Raw genomic sequence first — 16480 nt, forward strand, 5'->3', positions numbered from 1 at the left:
GCTTTCAGTATCTTCACCCCACAGCTCCTCATCTGTGCCATGGAGATAGTGGGAGCTCCTTTCTGTCCCCACCCAGTAGAGAAAACTCTCTGGCACAGGCACTGCCTCCCCACAGGGCCATTTTGATCCTCAAGCTTAAACGAGGCTTGTACAGTCCACATAAAAGCATGGAACAGTCATCAGTGACACAACTCAGAAAGGATTTTAATTAAGAACATTACCAAAACAAGGAGGGGCAGAACCATGACAGCCAACTTGGACAGTTCCCTGCTCCTCTTTAACTTCCATGCTCCAACCCACTGGTTTTTACACCCAAAAGTGGCTCCAAACCTCCCAGCAGCACTGGCACTGAACTGCTGGATCCTGCAGAAGACAGAAATAGCTACCTGGACTATCTGGCAGCACTGGAAGTACTGTCCTGCCATAAATAAAGCTTTAATGTGCCTCACTGCACCTTTAACCCTTGGTCCAGCAGCTTCCTCACCATTTGCTGGGGGAGCTGCTTTGATACTGGATCACTTTGTAATTTTTAAAACTAAGAATTTGCTTCTTTGGCATTCCTTTAAAAACTCAAAACGGTGTCATTTTTATGAATGTAAAAAGCAGGACTACAAGTAACCTGGAAGATGTGGGTAAAAATGCTTGGAAATGTCCAAAAGGCAATGACTTTGAATTAAAGATAAATTAATGCCTGAGAAATCTAGTCCATGTGAAACATAATTTAGTAAGTGAGGGAAGTGAGAGCCCTGACCATCTGACATCCCAAATTACCACACAAATCATGCAAGAGGACACTTTAGTAGACCCACAGAGAAAAATTAAGCAAGCTTCTATGAACTGTCCCATAATTAGAAGTAGAATTGAACTACACAGCTCCTGTCTCAGCACTCCAGCACCCTATTGGTGTCAATAAATATTTCAATTGTTAGGGACAATGACTCAGGACATCACTGCACAAGCCTGGAGTGAAGACTGCCAAAACCAGACACCACGTGCACCTTCCAGTGAGGGGCTAAGGTGAGGCTTCTTTTAGCCCTGCAGTAATAACTTCTTAAATTTTAATTTTTAAATCCTTACTTATCCTGCTCCTCAGGCCTATAATGTTCAAGTAGCAGGAGCTATTCTTGATTTCTCTGTCTGCACAAGTGGTTTTGATATTGCGAGTTTAAAATACACCCTAAAGTGCTGTCATACACAAAGAGTGAACACTGCTTCTCCTTCTTATTCAATTTGAGTAATTAAAAACAAAACCCAAAAACCTCAAAGAAAGGAGGTTTTAAGTCCTGGATGGAGTTTAAGTCTTTTTCTGCTAAGCTGCAACCTCAGTGTGGCAAACCAGGCATCAAAAAACCCAGCGAGGTTGGATGGATTTTTTCTTTACAGAAACCTTTCTTCTGCTGAGTCTCTCACACAGGGTCAGTCAGCGGAGAGACAGTTGGCATGGAGAAAACATGTAAATAATTCCCTGCACTAGCAGGATAACATTTTCCTGTCTGCAGTGGTGGGGGCTATTTTAAAAGCAGCTCTGAAGCCCCATGAAGTGTGCAGTGTGCCAGCTCTCCTGCTGCTCCAGCCAACGGCTCTGCCACTTCCTTTGGCAGTGCCCGACATTTAACGGATGCTTTGCTCCCGTGCAGGACCCGATGGGGTTTGTTTTGATTGCAAACTTACAGCAAGCTTTATGGCAGCCTGGCAGTCCAACAACTCCTTGGTTTCCCTCCCCTTGGTATAGTATTTCTGCGTGGTTACTTGGACATTGATCAAAATCTGGCAGGATTCCAGCTCGGCAAAGAAACAGCCACATAAATCTTCCCATCAGGGAAAATTATCGAGTTTGAGAGATGTTCCTTGACCTCGTTGTTATCTGCACATTTTTATTTACATTACAGTAGCACACAGAGGCTGGGCAGAGACCAAGGTCCCTTAGCAGTTCACACTCTGCACACACAAAGACCCTGCTCCTTCCTCAAAGGGCTGCTGCTCACAACTCACACTTTACACCCCGGTGAGGTGACTCGCCCAGAGCCCCCCAGTCAGCAGCCAGACCCAAAACTTGCCAGCAGGGCAATCAGAGCAGTGCCCTCCAAGCTGCTGCTCCATGCATTGCTCCCCCACACTGGCTCCTTGCAGCTCCAAAGCAGATTGTCAGTCTCTTTTTTCCCAGCAGTTGGAAGTTTGGTCAGATTAGCCACCATGTGCCACCGGCCATGGCAGAGAAGCAGCTCAGCCTTGGTCATCTCGCCCTGACTTTCTCTGCAGGAAAGGTTTAGCACTACTGAACCTCGATACAAAGTCAGGTAAGGTTATTAATGAGGGTTCTACCCATTTCATTCTATGGCTGTAGAAATTGAGGGCTACATCAGTCTGCTCAGAAGGAAACAAAACTTGTGAATGCCTCCTTTTCCATCTCCTTTGCCTTCCCTTCCCAGCCCCACACAGGAACTGAACTTCAGGCAGCTTTCAGTACCTACTAACACGTCAGCAGGGATGCTGTCTTCAAACACAAGGGATGTGCAATTTGAGAGCAAGACTTGAGGACAGACAAGTTGCTTTATCAGCCAACCCTGCCCTGGCAGACAGACACACCACACACAACATGCCACCCCCTCCAGACACTGGGATTTACACTTTGCTTCACTGCAGGAGCTGGGAATTTGGCTCCTAGTGCCCCTGCAGCACTCTGAAAGTCCACTCAGCCATCCTTGCTGTCTCCCAAATCATTAATTCCACACTTCACAGATTTGCTTTTCGTGTGTATTATTTTGAGCACCGCCCTAACAACATCCTGAGACTGGGAGATGCAACTGTGTCCTGAGCTCACCTCTGCATGAGGGAGGGGAGAAGATCACAGCAGATTAAGTCAGTTCCTTGGCTTTTGACTTGGTTGGTTTAATGCTCATTAGATTATGCAGATGGCTTTCCTACCCTTGGTCTCTCCTTGGCTATTCTAAGAGCAGGTGTTTCCTCAGTAAGGAGCCTGTGGGTTCCTAAGCAGTAGGTAGGAATCAGCCAGGAGTAACTGGTAATTTCAAGGGTCTTCAGTTCTGATGCCTTCTCAGTGCTCCCTGCAAATCAGGCTGCTGTAAGATCTCTGACGAGATGCCTTCAATCCCAGGGGTAGCCAAAAGTCACTTTAATAAAAGCACTGGACACTTATAAACACTGTTAGACACCTCCAATAAAGTGATGGACTTTCTGATAATTTGAGGCCAGAGTATTTCTCTCCCCCGAGTCACTAATGCCACAGGAAGAACCTTCTGATCAAGCCTGAGCAGGAATTTAGCTGCATGTCACACACAAATCAAATGGGGCTCAACTGATTTCTCAAGGCTGCAGTTTCAAGTGCAGGGAGTGATGTTTAACACTGAACCGAGTTCATTTTCATAGCTTTGAATGTGGCTTTGAGAACAGTTTTAAGAGACCAATGTCAGTAATGAATTAGGCATGGCTGACCTTCATTTGCACTGGGGAGGACAGAATGACCTCTGGATATCTCTTCCTGCCCTGCTTTTTGTGGAAAACACAGAGGCAGATTTCAACTCAGCCTATGTTGGTTTTGTGCAAGCTCCTGAGTTACAGGGTTTTGTTGAAAAGGCTACAGGAGGAGGGAAAAGTGAGCGGTTCCACAGCTTACTGTGGGTTGGATTCCTGACTGAAGGAGCTCAGCCAGCTTTGAGACCTGACTGCAGTAAGGTCTGGACTCAGATAAGCTGAATTGCACTTGCAAAAAATCAGCCAGGAGGTACTTCAGCAAATTAACTGGGTGGCCCATCATGAAAAAGTTAACTGAATGCTTAGCTGTAATAAACAAGATCTATGAACAGGTTCCAGAGTACTTGGAGTAGCTGGTGGCTTGCACATCCAAATCAACAGGATGGGAATGGGTAGTGCTTAACAGGAAAATGCTGCTGGTTGTGCCCCTCACAAGATACACAAATTACACCTTTATGGCAATGGGAAAAAAACTGCTGGGCTTTTACATAAGAGATCTGGCATAGCAAGTGAAGTGTTTGGGATAACCACATGTCTGGGCAGACTCTGCTCGTGCCATTTTTCCCCCAAAGGGAAAGGTGGAGATGAAATGGAATTACCTTGTGTGACCCACAGGGCTGAACCTAATGGGGGGCAGAGCCAGGGACAAACCAGACAGCCAAAATTTACAGGGAAAAGATCCTGCTTAGAGCAGATTTTCCCTCCTACCCAGCGCACTGCACACTTATTTGGCAACTCCTAGCACCTGTAGGGGTGACTGCAGCCCCCCAAAAGCCGTCGTGCAGCAGCAGCCCTGCAGCCTGGGACACCAGGCAGAAAGGAAGCACTGGGAAGGTGCTGGCACATGGCCACATACCATCCATGCTCTCAACGTGTCAGGAGCAGGACGAGGGGCAGGAGAGCTCAGGGAGGCAGGAATGTGGCTGAGGGCACACTGAAGTGCAGTGCAAACCACAACACAGCCAGCAGCCCAGTCCTCTGGGATTCAGGAACCACTTCAAGCCTGATCCTGCAAAGTGCTCAGCAGCTTTCCCCTCTCACTAAGCTGCAAGGTCTCTGTGGCTCAGCACCTCACCACAGAGGGTTTTTTGCAGACTTGTCACCTGCAAGATACAACTAATTGGTCAATCAAGATAAACCTTTTTCTAAGGAAGATTTAAGCACAGGCAGGAACAAACCTTAGCTCTGCACACTTTGTGGTTTCTCTACCTGAGTCAATTCCTTTTCCAGCTGTTACAGAGAGGTGAAATGACAAGGGAGGCTCAGTGCTCCACATCTGGGGCTGGAGACTCCTGTCAGGCTGACCAGATGTGTGGGTGCTGCCACTGCCTCAGTCACAATGGCTGGGAGAGCTGAAGGAGTCAGTGCCACCCAGCCCTGCAGAAGCAGCCTGTCCCTGCAGAACACGATCCCAGCAAGAGAAATCCCACTGCACAAGGGCAAGGGGTGCAGGAGCATGGAGATCCTGCCCTCTGCCACAGCATTTCCTAAAACAGCACAAAAAGAAACTGCAACCTAATCAAGAAAAGCTATCTCCATGTTTACACGAAAGTTGGCCAAGGAGTGGAAAACTTTTGGTGACCCCAAATTCAAATTGGGTGACCCCCCAGTTCAAATTCATCATTGCTGATGGGCACAGCAGAAGACCCCACAGACTCAGTCACAACTTCTGCAGGCTGGCCAATTCTGCAAATCCAGAACTGGCACAAATGCTGTCTGCTGGATGCCTTCTTTGTTATTCCACCTCTCTGTGTTTCTGGAATTACTATCACTTTAACCTTCACAGAGGGACAGAATCCACTCTTCCACTTCTGCTCCCCTCTGGTTTTGCATTCCAATCCATAGTTCAAGAACAACCAGAACTACAAATCCATTTCCTCACCTGGGTTTGAACCACAGTCACCCTTTCTAAGCATCCTTCATATCAGCATCACCAACTGCTCTGAAAGTGGGAGACAAACTGTGTGACAAGCTGATGTTCCTCCTCAGCGGCAGGGCATCTCTGAATTCCTGCTTGCCCAGCCATCAGAAAATGCACATGGAGCAAAAGAAAAATCTCACTCGCTGAGAGCTGTTAAGAAGAAACCACCCAGCTAAAAGTGCAGGAGCAACAGGTCCACCCTGGACACACCACCCCAGTGACAAGCAGCAGGCTGAGGCTGTTAATCATTTCAGAACTGGATGATAATGCTGAATAGTCTTAACCCGATACTCAGTGGCTCCAGCAGAACTCAGCCCGGGGCTGCTTCTGCTTGTATTCCTTCAGGAAACAAAATTAGTGGATAGAAACAGATATAAATACTAGCAAGCAGATAAACTGCAAGAGGAAACAGGCAGCTAACCTACACCCTTTGGGAGAAAACAAAACAGAGAAAGTCAGCAAAAGAAAGGAGGGATGAACAGAGTGAGGAGACAGAAGTGAAAGCTCCCTGCTTGATGCAGTTTAAAAATGTGATTGACCACAGGCTGCTGTTAAATGCTGGATCACACCCAGACTACTTCTCTGAACTACAGGCTAAAGCATCATGGTAGTTGTAATATTTTATGAAAATCCCTTTGCTAGGATTTTCTTCTCCTAAGAAGGTGAAGGGCCTCAGCTTCAAGTGTAAACAGTTTGTGATCTGCTGCTGTGGGATGCAGCAGGTGCTTCCTCGGTTGGTCAGTGTGGGATGTTTCTGCTTGGTGGCCAATCCAGGGGGCAGCAGCTCTCGGACTCTCTGGGAGTCACAGAACTTTGTTATTCATTCCTTTCTATTCCTGTCTTGCCTTCTGATGCATCTTTCTCTCTGTCCTTTGTAGTACAGTTATAGTGTGGTCCTTTTTAATGTAATATCTATCATAATATAATAAACCAGCCTTCTGAAATGGAGGCAAGATCTCCCCTTCACCAAGTCCTGACTGCCCAGAAGACCCACGGTAATAAATGGTGACCCCAGACGTGGCAATACATCATAACCCATCTCCTTCAAGGCTCTGCCTCCATACCTGCTTTCCCATATTTCCCCTATTCCTTTACAGCCTCCCTTCTCCAAAGCACAGCTCCTCCAACAGTGACACTCCTGACCGTTCATCCTGTGACTCCAGCAAGCCATTTTGCCAATTTCAGGTCAACACACTGTATTTCAGATAAATTATTAAAAACCAACCAAACGAACTGAAATGAGAATAAAAACAAAAAACCCCACACACACTCTGGCCCTGTCCCAAGTTTCAGCCAATGCATGCACAGCAGCAGCATTTAGGTACAGCCAGTAAAGCAGAATGTGGCAACACCCATACAGGGTCCAGAACCCCTAATGGGATTATTTTACATCTACACCCCCGTTTTCTGCTTTTTAAAGGATGTGATGTGCACAGTTAAACATCTGAGTCCTGAAAAAGTCAGCCCTTCCCCTTTTTAATCAGCATATGGTGCTCTGTGTACTTTTAGAGCATGAGGAAAAGCCTCAAACTCACTCTGTTTGATTCAGCATACAGGGAATAAAGGACACAGAGCCTTCCCACAACAGGTTTTGTCACGATTGTTTCTTTCTCTGCACTTTGATTTCCAAAAAGAGAGATTATTGGACAGAAAGCTTTCTGAAGAAAAGTCTAAAAAAAGGAAAAGAAAAAGCCACAAGAGCTCAACTACTTCCCTGCTGGGCAGAGCATCTCTGAGCATCTGCTGTACCTGCACAGAATTACAAAAACTCCTGCTACAAGCCAGCCTGCTGACAGGTCTGACACCCCAGGCTGCGGGCTGGTTATCCCCCACTTGGCAAATGGGGATATCACTATTTCCACTGCCATCTGCAATTACAGTCATTAGCCTTTCCCCACACATTTATAGATTAACCCCTCCTCAGCGTTATGGTTGCACCGATTTTAAAGAAAGGGGGGGAAAAAAAAGAATCAAGAGCACAAAGGAACTGTTATTTACAGGGTGTTCAATCTGGAAACAACTTCTTGACTAAGTACAACACTCCTTGTCATTGGAAGAAAATGCAAAGCTAAAACTGCCATCTGCTTTATCCCTTTGCCCACACTGCAGCACTCTTTAAAAACATTTCTGAAAGATAAACCACAACACCCAAAAGGTCTTTAGTGGCACCTGTTAGGGAGGGGAGGTTAGATACAGTCAAATTCCACTTCCAGCTGAGTTTAAGAGGCTACAGAAACAGGAAGATCACCTCCTCTTTACAAAACTAAGTACAGAAAGTACTCTGAGCAAAGTGTAAAATACAGAGCCCTTGCAAATAGCACTTAATTGCTCTGTATTAGCTATTTAAAGGGTTGTTTCCTGCTCTGTGGAGCTAAGAACCTTCACTGCAGTTCTCCCTTACACCACCAGTTCTGCAAGGCCATATATCAGCATTATTAATATGATTTACAAGTGCTACAGATGTTCTCCTTAGGGGCAGCTCCATGCAAACATCGACAGACTTCTAATAAACAGATCCAGATCCATCTGTTAACTTGTTTGAAGCATTTCACTGTACAGAGCAGAACCAAAGTGATTCATTAGAGCAAATATCTTTATCAACAACCTCCCCTGTACACTTGTTGTGCTCCAACATTTTCTCCTACTTAAGTTTTAAATTTGTTTCTACGTATTTAAATGATTAAAGTTACTATTTTGAAAAAAAAAACAAAACCCGATTCATTTCAGACAAAAAGCTTTACAAGTGTAGTAAAAATGGATGAGCTGCCACTGGTTGAAATCATGCTCTGGGTTTACAACTACAGCACTGCACCTTTCCCATGCAAAATCCACCTAAAATCAATACACGACAATCAAGTCAGTTTAAAGGGATGAAGGATGAAATGAAAGGGATTGAATTACCATGACATAAATATACTGCTTGTTAGCTGAGCCACAGTAACGTCAGAGCTGCTAATGGGGCAGGGTGAGAGCCCCCACACAGCAAGGGAATTACTGCAGCTCTGCAGGCAGGGCAGCCACTTGTTACACCAGCCACCCTCTCATTTAAGACCACCACTCATCCCCTGTGCACACTCCCACCAGCTCGGCTTTATCTGTTCCCAGAGCAATTGAAGTGCCCTGTGTTTGAACAAGCACATTGTCCCGGAATAACTCTGTGTGTTAACTTAAAGCAAACACAGCCACACAAGCACAAAAGGCTCTATGGGGTCTGCTACTTCCGATGAAAAGTGATTTTGCTAAGGTTGGGTAGATCCATAAACTCGCTCAGCTATGCAAGGAAGTTCCAGGTCAGCTGAGGTGTGAACAAACTGTGGTAGTTAAGCTGCTGTCATTCCCTTAGAGAGCATCAAAGCAGTTTCTGAGTTTGAATTAAATCCCCAAACGGTCTGCAAAAAAAGGAAAAATTTGAATCTTAAAGTTTATTACCCCTCCCTATGCAGGGAGCAGAGGCTGCTGATTCAGGAAAAGGGGGGAAGGTGCTCCCTTACTGCCTCAGACCCCCAGGGAACAGTGCTGAGGGCAGATGGACAGAAGGACACAGCCTCCCCAGCACAGCTCCTGCTGAGAGCACCCACGGCTTAGAGCACACAAGCCCTAAGCTGCTCAGAGCTCCTGCATATGGATGAAGCTCAAGTCCAAGGAAATATGACCATGACAGTGTGGACACAAGGATCCCAAATGATTCCCATGTGGCTTGTTCCTGCCCAGGAAAGGAATACACTTTCAGCACACTGGCTGATCCAGAATACTCCCACTCACTCCAGGGGAAACTCGGATGAGCATTCCCCCTCTCTTCACTGAAGTGCTGCACTTCAACGTTATTTCACAGACCCTGAGCATGACTGCAGCAGCAACAGAAAAGCTGCATAAAGCAGTGCTTTCCAGGAAGGAAGAGCAAAAAGCAGTGCTTTCCAGGAAGGAACAGCATTCCCCACTAAACTCAGACAATTCTTACACACGTGTGCTCCGTTTACCACTTTCACTACAGCTCACAGCACAACACAGTTCCTAAACCAGCCTTGGTAAGCAAAAAGGCAGCTACATCCTACAGCCCCTCCCTGCTAAAAGCTCTGGACTGCAAACTCTGCACTTGCTTATAGCCAAACCAATGGACCAGGGCAGTTTCAGATGACAGATTTATCTCAGCATGGCCGTATCGATGGGCTCTGAGAAAGGGAGATCCCCAACCAGGCACCCTGTGTGATGTTACACAAGGATGAGCTGGGCAGTTGAAAAGATAAAGTACCAGAGGGAGAAATGGGCATTCTCTTCAATATAAGCAGGGTTTGGTTGCTACAGGAGAGTCAGTCTCAATGAAGAATATCTCAGCCTGCACACCTGTGCCAGTGCATGCTCTGCAGGGATGGCAGTGCAGCTGTGTCAGAAAAGCTCTCCAAGTGTAGACTTCAAGAGTGGAACAGAAATCCTTTCCTGCCCCTGCTTCTCTCTTTAAAGGAAAGGCAGGAGCAAACAGGATTATTCCCAAAGCAGACCAGTGTCAATCACATCCTAGTCTCAGTCTCAAGGTTTGACAGTAAATGGGATCAGTGCAGACAGAGAAATTTCTTCCTCAAGCACAGAAATTTCACCTCAGATTGTCTTTGTTGCAATGTTGGTGGAGAGGAGAAAACCCTGCTCCCAGGAAAGAAGAAAAGCAAACTCCTCTGACCAGGTCATGCACGCTGCTGAAACCCTTCCAAATATGACAACATCTGCTGAAAAGAGACCAAGGCCTGGAAAGGTGCATAAGGGACCCAAAATAGAGGTGAGAAGCTTCTTCAGTCAGTATCTTATCAAGAAGAAGGGAAAAGGACTACTAGAAAACACAGCACATTGCAGAGAATTTCTGCACTGCTCTCCAGAAGAATTTACATCCTTCCAACACTGCCTTTAGCAACAAGTGGGTTAAAGAGTTAGTGTGCCACAGAAAGTTTTTCACCTCTAACAAGCGCTGATGATTGACAAAACAACCCTGATGTCGCAGTAAGATCCTGTGGAATGAAAAGCTGGAGATGCACAGACCCTTCCAAAATGCCCTGACAGCTCACTGAGCAGCACAGCTCAGCACACAATGGCTCCCTCCCAACTCCCACAGCTCCACTGCTTGCACAGGGTTCTGGGCTACTACTAAAGAATAATGTGGCAAATTGAAATAAAACAAAAGCAAATCCAAAATAACACAACACCACGTACAAAACAAAACATATGGCTCATGGTAATGATTGGGAAACCCACTGAGGATTAATGAATTTTGCAAATCAGCAAAGAAGGAGCAAGCAGGATTAAAGAGAAACAATCAACAACACCGAGATGCAAAACACTCTCTGTTCATTTATTTAGCAAAGTGTAGTTCTGCCTGTGCTGAAAGCACCTGATAGCTTACCAAAGAAGACAGAGGTAATATATTTTGTAAAAGTAATTAAACCTTTGAAATATGAGACCTCAGTACATCACTCAGCTGCTGCCGAGGAGAGGGATTTGACTCCCAAGTTGTTTGTGCTGTCAACAAGAGCGATCAGGCTCCCAGATTACTCCTGGGAGGAGGAGTGAGATTCTAGGAGTGCAGCAGGGCTTGGCTGGAAACCCACACCCCACTGCACAAGTGCCTCCCCTCCAAGGGAAATGGGAAATATTAAACAGCATCATTCAGAATGTGCAGCAGGTAAAAGATGTGCCTGGGAAAACGATGGGAAGCCCCAGCTCAGTGTGTGCACTGCCTCAAAGGGAGAGACCCTCAGGTCAGGCAGGCTGCACCCCTGGCTTGCAGGTGAGGTCTGGGATACCAAAAAACCCCATTAGACTCGCTCCATCTTGAGAGATGAGTTTTAAACACACAGTTCTTAACTCAGCAAAGAGGCCTCTTGCAAGAGATTATTAATAACTGTGATTTGTGTCACTGTACACAGCAGTGCAAAGACACAAGCAGCGACGAAGCCCACAGAAACACTTGCATTTGCAGACACTGACTAATAACAAAATCAGCCTTCTTAAAGACAGACAGTGCAAGGGCAAGGCTGCCCAGCACGCTTACTGAGCTGGAACTCGCACTTCAACATGCTTTTCCTCTAAAAACTTATTAAATGACAAGAACTAAAGGTTTTGTAAGCCCTTTGGTGCTTAAATGACACCGGTTTTATTTCCAGAAGCCTAGTTTTTATTTGAAGATAACAGAACAAACACTCCAGAGTCAGCTTTGAAAACAACCCTCAGACACTTCACATTGCACGTGCATTCTTTCTTAATTTCAACTCTGCATGCATAGGTCACTACAACTAAAAAGCCTTTCACTGCAATAGCTACTGTCTCAGCACTGAAGAGACAATATTGCAATCAAGCTTATGCTGAAGATTGGAAAAGACTGTTACCCCCTGCCCAACCCTTTTATTAAACATTGTCTCAAAACACTAAATAAGCACGAGTATTTTTATCCAGCGCAGACTAGAGAGAAAGAAATACACAATCTTAGCATTTCTTCTTTCCAAAAAGGAAGGCTTTGAGGTCTGGAGTTACTCTGTTTCAGCAGGAGCCTCCCAGGGTATTATTAAAAACTCCCCAAACTTCTGCGCTAAAAAAATGAGACAGCCAGCAGTCTGCCAGTGCTGTGATCTGCAGATCAGGAGGCAGGACCTGCATTCACAGAACACTCAAGCAGTTTGGGAGTTGTAAGCAATACAGATCATGGCTTTTTCTGCTTGTAAAGCAACCAAACTGCTTTGGGGACTCCTTGTTTGTTTTGATCGATGCATATTTATTCTGCACTTGTCACCCAGATCCTGCAGCACATATGGTAGTCACCAAGTCCCCTCTAATACCTTGGCTTAGCACTGTGTGAATTAAAGACAACAGTTTCAGCTTTAAAACTAAACTTCCAGTTTCACGTAGACACACCCCCCCGCACACTCACACTGTACACATTAAAAAAATTAATAAGCATATTAAAAACGTGCTTCTCTGTTCCCAGCAAGGAACAGCAGGTGTGCTTTGCTAATTATGTCAGCTCCTAACCTGCTATTATTTACCAGTGTCAGGGAACTTAGGATGTAACAAAAAAACCAAAACAACCTCAAGACTTACATATAGAAGTTTGAAATATTAGTGAAACCATGACATTTGCTCATCCAAACAAGTTTATTTTAGTAACTTTTGGCTCCTGAAAAATCAACAGAAAGGAACATGCACACTCTGGGACTGTCACAGAACATTTATCCCGAACCTGACAGAACGCATTCTCCACGTTGTCAAAAGTCAGTTGTGGAGGAAAACACGTTCTGAATTAACACCCTGCGAGACCCAACCACGTAAAGACGCACACAGACCCGCGACCTGAACACTACAGCTTTGTTTGAAAGTGAAACCAAGCAGGCTACAAATAATGCTCTATCCCCAGCGCCCAGGGAGGTGCCAAACCCAAACAAGAAGTATAAACGGAGGAGAAGGACGGCTGAGTTTTGAAGTTTTACATTTTATTATCGATAGCATTATTTATAGCGTGACACTTCTATATATAAAATCTGCGATCTGCGTTTCTTTTTACACCTAGAAAGCATATCGAGTTTAGGCAGCGAACCCTTGGGTTTCCATTTATTTGCAAAAGTTTGGTAAACACCGGATATTTACACGAGCGGAGCAGCTGGGTACACACACACACACACAGACACAAATAAATGCATGCGGACACGGACAACACGCGAAAGGCGCACTTTCCAGCCCATCATCCGCTGCCTGCTCAGACCTTTTTCCAGCTCCCAAGCCAGCGGCGGGCCCGGGGAAATGGCCGGAGCAGGCGGGCGCTGGCCCAGGCTGGGGCCGCCCCGGGCTCCGCTCCGCGCCCGACACCAACGCGGAGCCGGGACCCGCGCACCGCCGGCACCGGGGGCTGGGGGCTGCCCATTCCCCCCCTTCCTCCGCGCTATTTTTTAAATTTTCTTTTTTTCTCCTCCTCCTCTTCCCTCCCTCTTTTTTTTTTTTTTTGCTCTTTTTTTCCTTGTTTTCAAGAGCGCCTGCAGCCCTCCTTTTCTTCGCCCCTAATTTTCCCCTTCAAAAAGATGGCGGGCAGAGAGAGCGAGCGAGGGAAAGCGAGCGAGAGAGGGGGAAGAAGAAGAAAAACCAAAAAAAAAAAAAAAAAAAAAAAAAAAGAGAGAGAAGAGAAAGAAAGAAAGCAAAGCAAGCCCGTCCTGCGTTGGGGCGCGGGGCTCGGCGGGGCCGCGGCTGCGGCCGGGGCGTCTTCGGGCGCTCGGCGAGAAGGGGAGGGGGAGCAGAAGATGGAGAAGAAACGGCAGAAGAAGAAGAAGAAAAGGGTGGGCAGGAGCGGCGGGGCCGGGAGGAAATCAATGGCCAGGCTGCAGCCAGCCCCGCCGCGCTTTGTTACAATTGTGGCGGCGCACAAAGGCTGCGGGGCCGCGGGGAGCGACGCGGGGCTCTCGCAACAAGAAGGAACAGAAGAGAGGAGGGGAAAAAAATAGAAAAAAAAAATTCAGCGTTGGCCTTTCCCAAGTGGGTTTTGCTTTCCTCCCCCTTCTTCCCCGGCCCCCCTCCCTCCAGAAACCATGGCCCAGTGCTAGCAATGCACACCCAAGCATCTAACAAATAAAGGGAAAGATTAAATAGATTACTTTGCCCCGGCAGCTCCAGCAACGTTTGCCTTACAGTCCCTCCAGTTGCTCTTCTTTTTATCCTCGGCAAGGCAGTATAATAGATGCGCTACAGCGCCCGAGCGCTCATGCGCCGGGGCGCAAGGCCATGTGGGCACCGTAGTCCCGGGCCGGGCCGGGGGAGAAGCGGCGGCCGCAGCCCGCACTACAAGTCCCAGAAGCCGGCGGGTCCCCCCCGGCCCCCCGCGCCCTCCCCGGAGCGGCGGGCAGGGGACGGGAACGGCAGGGGTGATGCCCCGGTCAGCGGGCGGCGGGGCCGCCCAACGCGATGTGCCCGGCGGGGGAAGCGCCCGGCGGGGCTGGGCGAGGGGGACCCGCGACGAGGAGCCGCGCCGAGGTGGCGGCGGGCGGCTGTCCCCCGGGCAGACATGGCCGGGGAAAATCCCGGCTTCCCCCGGCCGCCCGCGTCGCGCCTCCCGAGGTACGAGCAGAGGCTGAAAAGTGCGCCTGGAAACGCGCGTGGGACCCACGCGTGCTGCGGGAGGCCGAGCTGGAAATCACAACTGCTCTCGCCTCCTTTTTTTTTGTTGTGTTGTTTTGTTTGTATTTTTTTTTAATCGCGGTTTGCATTGGGTAATGCGCTCTCGCAGGTATTACGCAACAACTAATACGAGCTGCAATAAAAATAGCCCGCCGCCGATGCACGCTGGAGTAGCGAGCGGCCAAAAAAAATCCATCAAGAAAAGCCACAGCCCGATGTAGTTTGCACTGGTTGGTGCATTTCATAACATTGTCAACTGCTGAAAACAACAGAAATTAATCTAACGTATACAATAAAAACAATGTGAATTTCACCAGCACACCACCATAAAAGCATCAACAAACATCAGCGCTGTTAAAAACACTTCCAAGGAACAGACACACACAGCCCATGTCCTAAAGCAAATCCACAACTGCAAACAGAAGTTAAAACAAAAAAATCGTTATAAGCCAAAATATGATTGAATTGCTGCAGAAAAAAAATATAATAGAGCTATTGGAAAAGAAATGAGGGGAACATTTGAGTGCCAATGTGGAATAAGGCAGAGTGAAGGGATTTCTCTGTGGACACGTGTGCCAGCAGAGGCTGCCACGCTGCTGGTTCACACAGCCGCATGCTGATGCCAATTAATAAGTCAGTTTATTGTAACCATAAGGTGAAGGCGGTTTTACTAAAAGACCTTATTTCCAGAAGATTAGCTTTAGAAAAACACAAGCAATGGGACTGAAATTTCTCCAGAGGTATGATATAATCAGAAAGATTGTACAGGCTTAAGAGAATTCCGTTTAGCCAGGCTCGCAGCTGCCTCAGGATGGAACCAATATTGTGCAGATGCCTTAGCCAAACTTCCCCCAAAAAGGGCTTTTTGGCACTCAACTTCAAGGCTTGTGCAAATTCAGGAACCAGAAACTTGCTCACAACTCTACCACTCTTGCATACATTTCCTAAGGCAGCATTTGGTGTATGTGCAGCAACACCCAAACCCCACTGTGGGTCAGCGTGTGGGGCTTGGGCTTCCTTCCTGCCAGCTGACCCTCTTGACTTGACCACCAGGTACCCCAAAGTCACCTCCCCACCTCCTTCTCTGCAGAAGCACAAAGCATGAAAGCAGTAAGAAAAAATTACATTCTAGGTCTATTTAAGGAGAACCACCACGCTTCACGAGCTGGTGTTCACAAGCCTGATTGCCAAAAAGAGAGGAAATCCCTTTGAAACACCACCTGAACTCTGCCCTGCCCACAAGTGTCCTGAAGTCCACATCCCTGGGAGTAGGGGGAAGGACTTTGAGCACTTTTTACCATTGTTCTGCTCTAAGCCCATTTTTAAGGCAATCTAAAAGACCACGAGTGTATCAAAGCATTGGAGAGCTGAAGGGAGCCAGGGCAGTTCTTTTGAGTGCACTGTCCTGCTCCAGGATGTCCCTGATCCCACATGGATAACCAGAGCAGGAGCTCCTGAATGCCATAACATACACAGACACCAAATCATGAGCATGACCAAAGAGCCCCTAAATGAAAACTGCTGCAGCTCCAGGCATGGGGGCTGGGAAAAGTTGGCAGCTGAAGCTTTCCAAGGAAGGGGGCAGGGAGAAATGGGCTGACTATTCATTATGAACACTTGGAAAAATGGACTCCATGCACTCTAAAGACTCCTTTTCAGCTAAATCATAACCTGAAAGCTTGGGCTTTAAAAGTATTTATATTTTAGTTTAAGACAAACTCCTGCCACAAAAGAAGTGTTGGCTGCAATGTGAGACTTGGCAGAGCCACAAGGAACTGAGCAGGGGTCTCCTGATGCAAAGTGTTCAGCAACCCCAGCAACAGACACAGAGCACAACTGCAGAGCAGAGAGAAATTGGGGAGTGCAGGCAGAAAGGCAGAGACAAGAGAAGCCAGAGAGCAGAAACTCTGTGAGAGCATTAAACTCTCCAAG

The 16480-nt window shown here is 47.1% G+C and overlaps 1 protein-coding gene across 1 annotated transcript in view; it reads right to left on the reverse strand.

Moving 5' to 3' along the window:
* BRD3 (bromodomain containing 3) overlaps positions 1-14951 on the reverse strand; it is a 39604-nt gene extending 24653 nt beyond the window's left edge. Inside the window, exon 1 of the mRNA XM_038156706.1 lies at positions 14029-14951. The gene's annotated coding sequence lies outside the window, so the exon portion shown is untranslated. The remainder of the gene's footprint in view (positions 1-14028) is intronic.
* Between the last annotated feature and the right edge of the window lie 1529 nt (positions 14952-16480).

The sequence above is a fragment of the Motacilla alba genome, chromosome 17 (genome assembly GCF_015832195.1).
Source record: "Motacilla alba alba isolate MOTALB_02 chromosome 17, Motacilla_alba_V1.0_pri, whole genome shotgun sequence".
NCBI classification, from domain to species: domain Eukaryota; kingdom Metazoa; phylum Chordata; class Aves; order Passeriformes; family Motacillidae; genus Motacilla; species Motacilla alba.